Source organism: Penicillium brevicompactum (genome assembly GCF_028827555.1).
Source record: "Penicillium brevicompactum strain IBT 35665 chromosome Unknown utg000003l_segment0_segment0, whole genome shotgun sequence".
NCBI classification, from domain to species: Eukaryota; Fungi; Ascomycota; class Eurotiomycetes; order Eurotiales; family Aspergillaceae; genus Penicillium; species Penicillium brevicompactum.
This window is the reverse complement of record NW_026623206.1, coordinates 3239757-3252312: the sequence shown is the minus strand read 5'-3', so window position 1 is coordinate 3252312 and position 12556 is coordinate 3239757.

The following is a 12556-nucleotide window of genomic DNA, read 5'->3' as shown; positions in this document are numbered from 1 at the left end:
TTAGAATGAGGTAGAAATTATTGATAAATAATCATCTTTTTAGGTAATTACTATTTTAAGAATTAAAAATTAATTTTTGTATTTAGGAAAAACTATTTTTAATTTTAGTTTCTAGAATTTTCTAAAAAGTTATTAATATTGATTTATTTCTTATTTAAGAAATAAAATAAATTATTCTTATATTTTAATATTATAGAGTATATAGAATAGTATATACATAAATATTATATTAGGTAATATAATTATATATAAAGTATTATTAAATTAATTTTAGTTTATAAAAATATTATGCTTTAATTTTGGAGTTATAAATTTTAATAAAAATAATTTTTATCTCCTATTTAGAAGGTAGATAAAATTTATCTAATAGTATTATTTAGTAGTATATATAGAAAGGTATATATATAATATCATAATAGCTATAATAATTATTGTAGGGTAGTAATAAATTAATTTAGTTTTATTTGAAAAAATATTATACTTCAATTTTAGAATTAAGAAATTTAATAAATATTATTATAAATATTTATCATAAAAACAGCACTTATAAATTCTTCCCAAAATTATATCTTAAAATCTTAATTTCAGAATATTTAATAGATTAACAAAATAGATCATAACTTTATAAAAAGATTTAGATCTTTAATTTAAAATCCCTTTATATAAAATAGATCTAGTTAGATAATAATTTTATTATCATAGGCTATCTTAGCTATAAAAAGATATATACTATTGTTAAATAAGAATACTTTTAGCTAAATATAATAGAAGATATACAATGTTTTATATAAAATTATAATCCTTTTAAAAAGACTAAATCTTAATATAAATTAAAACAAGAACTATTAAAACTCCTTCTTATTTTAAGATAACCTTAGAGAGATATTATATTAGATTTTATAATAGATTCACCATCTAATAATAATTATATAAATATCTTACTAATTATTTATTAATTAATTAAAAAGATAATCCTTAGAAAAATAGACTTAATCTTTATTAATAATATAATATAGATAATGATCTAGATATTAATATAATAATATAGATTCCCTATATCTATTATCTCTAATAAAAGAATATAATTTATTAAAACTTTATAAATAAAGATTTACTAACTTTATAAGATTATATAATATCTATTAATCATATTCTATCTTAAGACTAATAGATAGACTAAATATTATAATAATATTATAAAAACTTATTTATACTTCTTTATATAATAAAAACAAGATAATTAAAATTATTTTTTATTAATAATAAAACTTGTTATAAATAAAAAGATATCTACTATTATTAAAATAAGTCTATTCTTCTTTTTATATAGTTATTATCTTTTATTATTTAATATAGATATTAGAAATAATCCTATTTATATAATTAAAAGATAGAGCTCTTTTTAAAAATAAGAAATAATTATATAAAAGTTAATAAAGACTTTAAACTAAGCTTATATCTTAATTATATATATTGATTAGTAGATAAAAAATAATATAAACTAATATTATTAATCTATCTTAATCTATTAGTTAAAAAATATTATATAACTAAATTTCAAAAATATATACACTAAATATTTATATAAGAAATTAGACTAGAAAAATATTAAATATTATATTAAAGAAACAATTAAGATTTATATTATAAGTTTAATATATTATTAAAAATCTATCTAGTCTTTTATATAAATCTTATATAACTGGTTAAAAATAATCTTTTATCTTTATAAATATAATATAAATCCTAATATCTTATAATTATTATAAATAGATATAATAAATATAAAGTAAAAAAGATTCTAAATAAAATAAAAAGAAGAGGTTAAGATATTTATATAAAACAATATAAAATTAAATAGATAGGATATATATTATTAATTATTAAATTTATAGATACTCTTAAAAATACAATTATATTAAGTATTTAATTTCTAAAGATTACTTTTTATTAAGATAAATAAAGAATACTAGATAAAACAAGATTTTATATTTTATAAGTAAATGTCTATATTATTAATTTATTATTAATAACTATTTTATATAATATAGCTAGTTTTTTTTCTTCTTTTATTATTAAAAGATTATCTAAAAAAGGAGTTATATTAGCTAGGATATAATAAGATTCTTTTAAAGATATAAGACTATATTAAATAATATAGTCTTTTTATTAATAACTAGTATATGTCTTGTTTTATAAATTAAATAAAGAAAGAAAGAAATTAAAAAGATTATATTATGAAAAGATATAAAAAGTATTAATTTAAATATTATATAAGATTATAAATATACTATTTATATATAATTAATATATAGAGATAATCTAAAGTAATAAATATTTATATAATAAAATAAAGTAAAACGAAAAACTCAAAACTTATTTAGTCTTTATTTATTATTAGGATTCTATTTTTTTTTAAATAAATAAGGAATATATAAGAAGATTATATTTAAATTTTATATTAGAAAAAGATAATATATTTATTTAATAGTATATTATTATTTTATAATAGTTAGCTTATATAAAAAAAAATATATTTATTTTTTATTTATATAAGTTATTAGATAAATAATAAGATAGAAGATTTTATTAGTTTTATATAAATCTATAATATTAAATAGATAGACTAATATAAGAGTTTTAAAAAAGGATTATAAGATTATAAAACAAATTAGTTTATTATAATAAAAATAGAAAAAAAGTTAAAAAAAAGAAATCTTTTAGAAGAGAAAAGCTTCTTTATATATCCTAAGATTAGTTAATATATAATTATATTATAGGGACTCTTAAAAAAACATCTCTAGTAGATGTTACCATATCTCTTTAGATAATAAAACATCTCTTTATCTGATTTTGATGCCTGAGAAAACACGTCTCTAGTACTACGTATCAAAGTTAATTGTCATATCTTAAAATCTACGCTATATTTAATTTATTTATATAACTAAATATATTAACCTTTAAGATACTTATTTTTACTATACAAGTCTCTAGTAAGAAGAAGTCACTATAAAGTATTACTATTTGGTTTGAATAGTTACGTGACAATATCACATAGTTCTTATACAATAAATATGGCAAAAATCAATATTATATAATTAATAGTAATGGTAATAAGGGGTATAAGGTTGGCATTAAGGCTCTAAAATGACTAAGTTATTTGTGTCTGTAATATCAGGTGTCCAACTTCCTAATTAGGTTAGAGGGGTGTTTTATTATCCAAAGGGGTGTGGTAATATCCATTGGGGGTGTTTTTTTAAGGGTTCCCTAAATAAAAAGGAAGTTTTTTATAACTTATTATCTATAGATAGATAGATAGACTAAAAATACTAATTAGTTTATTATATAGCGATTATATCTTTATATTAATTATTATTAAGATAATTAATTAAAATAACTTTTAATCATTAATTTAATAGTCGCTTCACTTTTATTTATATCTACTAGGAAATCTTCTTTTTTTATTAAATAAGGTTATAAATCTTAGATATCATTTAATTAGACTAATTTAGTATTATAAGGACAACTAGATTCTTATATAATATAGGAGTTTATATAATAAATAGAAGTAATATAAGACTTGATATAAAGGAAGATAATAAATATATAATTAATATAGAAAAAATAAATAAATCGATAATATTAAAAAGTTATTTTTAATATTAGAGATTATATCTATATCACTATAAAAGATTTAAAATAAAAATAGTCTAATAAGAAGTTATTTAATAAAAATATAAGGCCGTTTTTAATTATGTTAATTATTCTTTTAAAGTATTATTTCTTTTTAAATTTAATATCTATCTCATCTTTATCTTTAAAAAACTGTATTATATAAATCATCTTAATTATTTATTACTATTTAGATAACTTCTTAATCTTTTCTTATTAATTAAGATTATTAAATATAATAAATAAAATATAAAGAAGGTTTTTAATATACATTTATAATATGATAAATTATAATATAAGCTAAAATAAGTTAAAAAAGATCCTAATAAGATATAATATCTAGCTAGAAACATTTAGTATACTTCATAATATATAAAAGACTTCTATAATCGTTATTTAGTAAAGTTAGAACTTTAAAATACTTGAATAAATAGATTCATATTACCCTAGATAAAAACGACAACGACAATATAGTTTCTAACTATCTAAAGGACAACTTATTAACACAAAGAGACAGCGATTAATATACTATTGATAAAACTAGCTCTATTTTCTTTTTAAGAAGTTATATAACTACATACTCTACAAGCTTAAAAGACTAAGCTTAGATTTTGCCGAAGGATAATGTCAGGATCGCTGGACTTTAGTACTAGACCTAGATATCTAGGTGCTTAATAGTCTGTTTGGCAAGACAGGTTTCAACGGGTTACGTAATCTATCATATATATAGGGAGGATAGAAGACCCTATTATATAGATCCTAACAGCTCTCTCTCTCTCTCCTTTCCTTCTTTAATTCTATTATCGTCGTTTCTTGGACCATATTAAAGATCTTTTTCTTTGTACTTTGCCTACCTGACACCTATTTTAATTAGAGCTAAAGCTTATTCTCTATCTTTTAGTCTTATAAAAGAGATATAGATACTAGAATAGAAAAGACCTTTTTATCTTTAATAGTTGAAAAAAAAGAGATCTATAATATTTAATCTTTATCTCTCTTTTATTAAATATGTTACTTTATTTAAAAAAGATAAATATTTATATTATAAAAAGTATAGTTATTTAAATTATAATCATCCTATTAAATTATTCTTAACTATATTTACTATTATCTCTATAACCTAGTTTAACCTCTAGATCATTAAATTAGAAAAGTTAGATTTAAAAAATAACTATATCTAAAGAAAATCTCCTTTTTAGATTATAAACTATCTATAATTATAAAAAGCGAAAGAGGGTTATTTTTATATTATAGTTTTATAGTTAATATATAAATATTAATAAATTCTTTTTACTTCTATATCTAAGTATTATTAGATAATAAAATAGATATTTATTTAATAATCTATCTCTAGATAATAAAGAAACTAAGATATTATAACCTTAAAATCTAGAAACTAGACTAGTCTAAAATAGTTATCACTTTTAATAGATATCTAATTAAACTAATTAATTATATATATAATATCAATCTCTTTTATTATTAAAAGTTATTATTAAAAGAAGATCTTTATATTAATTATTAATAAAGAAATTTAATATAATCTTTAGTTATCTTTAACTAGTAGATTAAGATATAATAATTAATTATAAGAAATTAATAATAACTTGACTATCTTCTTTTATACTTATAATAAAGATTTAGATTATAAAGAAAGAAGTTATAAACTAGCTAATAAGATTTATTTCTATTATAATTTTAAAAAAGCTAGACTCTATATTTATAAAGGTATACTAGAAAGACTATAAATAATAAAAGAATATAATAGAGAGAGTAATAATAACTAGTAGGTTTAAATCTAAATATATATATAATAATTCTTATATTAATAAGACCTTTTTAAAAATATATTAAATATTAATAAAAAAGTTATAATAACCTAAGTTAAAAGAGTCTTATTAGAAATATAAGTAATAAAAATAATCTCTATTAAAACTACTAATAGCTTTTAAAATTATCTAAATTAGATAAGTAAGATTTGATAAGATAATAAAGAAAAAAGGTAATATAGAGATCTTTATAATCTTTATTAAAAAGATTTAAAAGATTATTAATATTATTAAAAAATAAGAGAATAAAGTTATTAAACTAGATATTATTTAAATAAATATCTCTGGAAAATATTATAATTTTATAAATATCTTTTTAAAAAAAGAGTCTAATATATTATCTAAGTTATCTAGATATTAATTATAAGATTAAGCTATTAGATAATTATAAACCTAGTTATTATTTATTATATAAGATATTATAAAAATATCTAGAATTTATAAAGATCTATATTAAAAAAAATCTAAATAAAAGCTTTATTATATTAAATATAATATCTTATTCTTTATTAATTCTTATAATAAAAAAAACCTAATGAAGGATTATAATTTTGTATTGATTTTTATAAATTTAATACTATAATAAGGAAAAGATATTTATCTATTATTATTAATTAAAAAATTAATATAGTAAGTATTAAAAACTTACTATTTTATTAAATTAGATATTTAATAGGGATTTTATAAGATTAAAATATATCTTGATAATAAGGATCTAATATTATTTTAGTTAAGATATAATATATATAAATATAAGATAATATCTTTTAATATAATAAATAGTCTAGTATCCATTTAGTATTATATTAAGAACGTTCTAAGAAAAGACTATTTAAATAACTTTACAATTATTTATATCAATAGTATCTTTATTTTTAATAAGATCCTTAAAGAGTAAATATAATATATTTAAATTATCTTAGAATACTTATAGACTAATAGTTTGTAAACTACTTTTAAGAAATATAAATTCTATAAATAAGAGATTAAATTTCTAGACTATATTATTAAGATTTATAATATTTTAATAGATTAGTTAAAGCTATTAGTTATATAAAAATAAAAACCTCTAACGATTATTAAATAGATAAAATCATTTTTTAGTTTTTATAACTTCTATAGACATTTTATATAGAATTTTAGCTATATCATTAAGTTATCAATAAATCTAATAAAATAAATAACTCCTTGAAACTAAAGTGATATTTATTAGAAAATATTTAATAAATTAAAGTATTTAATAATAATAATATCTATCCTTATTTACTATAGATTAAAGATAGAGATTAAAATTAAAATAGATATTTTAAAAAAGATTATAGATAATATTTTTTCCTAGAAAACTAGAGATTATTAATATCTTATAACTTTTCTATCTAATATAATAATAGATACAAAATATAAATATAAGATCTATAATTACAAGGTTCTCACTATTATCTATATATTCAAAAAATAGATATTAAAACTAATTAGCCTTTAGTAAAAAGAGATTTTTAAAAGATATATAGATTATTATATCTTATAATAATTCTATATAAAATAATAGTTAAATTATTACTAGATTTAATAGAGTTATTTAAAGATTATAAGTTGAAAATCTAGTTCTAGATTAAGAAACTTCATATTACTATAGATACTCTCGTTTATAAAGACTTATTTAAAAAAGAATAATTTAAAGAATTAGTTTTATTATTTAAAAGATTTTAATAGTATAATATCTATAATAATAAATAGTAGAAAATCTAGATAGCCTTAATTAGAAATAAAGATAAAGATAATATTATAAAATATATAAAATATAGTAACTAGATAAATAAAGACTTTAAAGAATTCTAAAAACTAGTTTATAATAAATATAATTATTAGATATTTAAAAATAACTTTTCATTATATAATAATAGATTTCTATTTATTTTTAAAAGATTAATATAACTTTAATAATATAATAATAATTATTTATTATTTATTTAAATAATTAGTTTTGATCTTTTATAAAAGATAATAGATATATAATAAATAATAAAGTTATTTATAGATTATATTATCTAGTAAACTAGATTACCTAATTTAATAATTTTTAATTAAAGATTATAATTTATATTGGCTTTTTAAACTAAGTTTTATTATATTTTATAAATAAAAAGAAAGCTATTTATAACTTATTGTCTATAGATAAATGAATAGACTAAAAATATAAAGTAGTTTATTATATAGTAATTATATCCTTATATTAATTATTATCAAGATAATTAATTAGAATAACTTCCAATTATTAATTTAACTATTATTTTATTTCTATCTATATCTATTAAAAAATCTCTTTTTTTATTAAATAAGATTATAAATCTTAGATATCATTTCATTAAATTAATTTAATATTATAAAGGTAACTAGATTTTTATATAATATAAAAGTTTATATAATAAATAAAAATAATATAAGATTTAATATAAAAGAAGATAATTAATATATAATTAATATAAAAGAAATAAGTAAATTAATAATATTAAAAAGTTATCTTTAATATTAAAGATTATATCTATATCACTTTAAAAGATCTAAAATAAAAATAACCTAATAAAAAGTTATTTTATAAAAATATAAAGCTATTTTTAATTATTAATAAAGTTAATTATTTTTTTAAATTACTATTTCTTTTTGAAAATTTAATATCTATTTAATCTTTATCTTTAAAAAGCTATATTATACAAACTACCCTAATTATTTACAACTATCTAGATAGCTCTTTAATCTTTTTTTATTAATTAAGATTACTAAATATAATAAATAAAAGATAAAACAGATTTTTAATATATATTTATAATATAACAAATTATAATATAAGTTAAAATAAGCTAAAAAAATCTTAATAAGATGAAATATCTAGCTAAAAACATTCAATATATTTTATAATATATAAAAGACTTCTATAATTATTATCGAATAAAAATAAAACCTTTAAAACACTTAGATAAATAGATTTATACTATTCTAGATAAAGATAATAACAATAATATGATTCTTGACTATCTAGAGGATAATTTATTAATATAAAAAAATAATAATTAATAGATTATTAGTAAAACTAGCTCTATTTTCTTTTTAAAAGATTATATAACTATATATCCTATAAGCTTAAAAGATTAAGTTTAGATTTTATTAAAAGATAGTATTAAGATCGCTAGACTTTAATATTAGTCCTAGATATCTAGGTGTCTAATAGTCTACTTGGTAGAGTAGATTTTAATAGGGTGATGTGATCTATTATATATATAAAGAGGATGGGAGATTTTATTATATAGATCCTGATAGCTCTTTCCCTCTTTTCTTTCCTTTTTTAATTCTATTATCATTATTTCTTAAACTATAATAAAGATCTTTTTTTTTATGCTTTGTTAGCTTGATATTTATTATATCTTTAATAGATTGAAAAGGTTATAAATTAATATATTTATATTTAGATTGTTATTAAAAAAGAAAATAAAGAATTATAAGATCTTATTTAATTTTATATTATTATAAATCTTTATTTTCAAAACTTTAATATTAAATTATATATATTTATATAATTATATATATATAAATCTAAAAAAAAAAAAATTTATTTTCTATATAAATTTAGATATATAATAATCATTATTAAAGATTTTAATTAATTAATTACAAAGTAAAGCGAAATAAATAAATCATAAAGACCCTTCTAGATCACGTGGTTAGAGATTTTATATTAGCCTAAAATAATAGAAATATAGCTTTTACAGTTTCAACCAATAAGAAACAATAGAATTATTCAAACATTTAGTTATACCATTTTTAGCCATACATCATGTAATCCATACTTTTCTAAACTACTAGAAGGGGTTTAGGGGGCACAGCCTCCCAGTATTACTATTCTTTATTATACGAAGTACTCCATGACTATTTAAATTTTACCTAAAGCAGTAAACTTATTGCTTCGCTCTACAATTACCATATGATAGCCTTGCGCGATTAATATCACTAGTAGAATAAAAGATTTTATTTTTATTAATAAAGATTTTAGAATATATTAATACCTTGATTTATAGAGTTAGATTTAATTTATATAATAATTATTCAAACTAATTATTAAATATTAATATTAATATAATATATATAAAGATCTTTAATCTATATTAGATATTTAATAGTTATTAGTCTTATACCATATAGATTAATAATATAAATAAGATAAACTAGAAATCTATTTAGATTATTATCTTAAAAATATATTTATAAGTTTACAAAATATATATTATTATTTTAAATAAGAAGGTTTTTTTATATAAATCTAGAAATAAGAAAATAAGTTATCTAGATTTTTTAAAAGTAAAATTAATTAATACCATAAGAATAATAATTATCTTTATTATAATTAAATAGATCATATTATTTATAAATATAAACTATAACTTATAGTCTATTTTATTGTTATTGTTATTATTATTATTATATAGATTATTAATAATATTAATCTAATTAATATAGATATTTCTAATTTAGAAAAAGAATAGCTTTTATATAAAACCATATATAAAGATCACTAGATAGTTTTAAGTTAATATAAATTAACTAAGAGAATTTAAAGCCATATATATAAATTCCCTATTATTCATGATTATAACTATATTTAATTAATATATAGAGCTATTAATAATTCTTTTATAAAAAAGAAATAATTCAAAATAATTAAGATTCTATTCTAACTACTTTAAGAAATAAAAAGATAAAGATAAATCATATATATTATATAAATAATACTATTAATTAATTATTATTATAAGAAAATCATTTATTTTTATATAGTCCTAGATTATATTAGATATAATCTTATTTTAGGACTATCTTAATTAAATTAATAAAACACTTATTTTAAATTATCTAAAGATTTATTATTTCTTTATTATTTTTAAATAAGCTTATAAAATATTAGATAATTATTATTTCTTAATATTATTAAGATCTTTATAATTTATATATACTATAAAATCTATTATTTCTATTAATAAGATAATTTACATAATAAAAATCTTTATTATTAAGGGATTAATACAAAAACACCCCCCCTTCCCAAAAAAACACCCCTTTAACCCAATTGAGGAGTTTGATACCTGGTACTTCAAACACGAAAGACTTAATCGTTTTTGGGTCTTTAATACCAATATCATACCCCTTATTACCAAAGCCAAAGATCATGTAACATTATTTTTCCTTTATATTTATTATATAAAAACTATATTAATGGTTATATGACTAGTTATATAATTAGTAATATCAAATAGTAATACTTTAAAGTAACTTATACTAATTAGATATTGATATAGATAAAGTAGATATCTTAACAGTTATTAGATTCTAATCACGTAACCCTAGTAAATATTAAATCTATATTGATTTATAGAAACAAGTTTTAATACGTGATAGTAAGTATAGGTTTTCTTAGGTATCAAAATCAAGTAGAAGGGTGTTTTTTTGAAAGAAGGGGGGAGGATATTTTTAGGGAACCCTTAAAAAAACACCTCTAGTGGATGTTACCACACCCCTTTGGATAATAAAACACCCCTCTAACCCAATTAGGAAGTTGGACATCTGATATTATAGGTACAAATAATTTAGTTATTTTGGGGCCTTAATGCTAACCTTATGCCCCTTATTATTATTACTATTAATCATATGATATTAATTTTTGCTATATTTATTGTATAAGAACTATGTGATATTATTATATGACTATTTAAATTAAATAGTAGTATTTTGTAGTGACTTTTTTTTACTAAAGATTTGTATAGTAAAAATAAGTACCTTAAAGGTTAATATATTTGATCATATGACTAAATTAAATATAGCGTAGATTTTGAGGCGTGGTAATTAACTTTGGTGCGTGGTACTAGAGGCGTGTTTTCTTAGATATCAAAATCAGGTAGGGGGTGTTTTATTATCTAAAGGGGTGTGGTAATATTTACTAGAGGTGTTTTTTTAAGGGTCCCTATAATATAATTATATATTAACTGATCTTAGGATATATAAAGAAGCTTTTCTTTTCTAAAAGATTTCTTTTTTTTAACTTTATTTTCTATTTTTATTATAATAAACTAATTTGTTTTATAACCTTATAATCCTTTTCTTAAAATTCTTATATTAGTCTATCTATTTAATATTATAGGCTTATATAAAGCTAATAAAATCTTCTATCTTATTATTTATCTAATAACTTATATAAATAAAAAATAAATCTATTTTTTTATATAAGCTAACTATTATAAAATAATAATATACTATTAAATAAATATATTATCTTTTTCTAATATAAAATTTAAATATAATCTTCTTATATATTCCTTATTTATTTAAAAAAAAATAGAATCCTAATAATAAATAAAGACTAAATAAGTTTTGAGTTTTGAGTTTTACTTTACTTTATTATATAAATATTTATTACTTTAGATTATCTCTATATATTAATTATATATAAATAGTATATTTATAATCTTATATAATATTTAAATTAATACTTTTTATATCTTTTCATAATATAATCTTTTTAATTTCTTTCTTTATTTACTTAATTTATAAAACAAGATATATATTAGTTCTTAATAATAAATTAATAATATAGATATTTACTTATAAAATATAAAATCTTGTTTTATCTAGTATTCTTTATTTATCTTAATAAAAAGTAATCTTTAGAAATTAAATACTTAATATAATTAAATTTTTAAGAGTATCTATAAATTTAATAATTAATAATATATATCCTATCTATTTAATTTTATATTATTTTATATAAATATCTTAACCTCTTCTTTTTATTTTATTTAGAATCTTTTTTACTTTATATTTATTATATCTATTTATAATAATTATAAGAAATTAAGATTTATATTATATTTATAAAGATAAAAGATTATTTTTAACCAGTTATATAAGATTTATATAAAAGACTAGATAGATTTTTAATAATATATTAAACTTTATAATATAAATCTTAATTGTTTCTTTAATATAATATTTAATATTTTTCTAGTCTGATT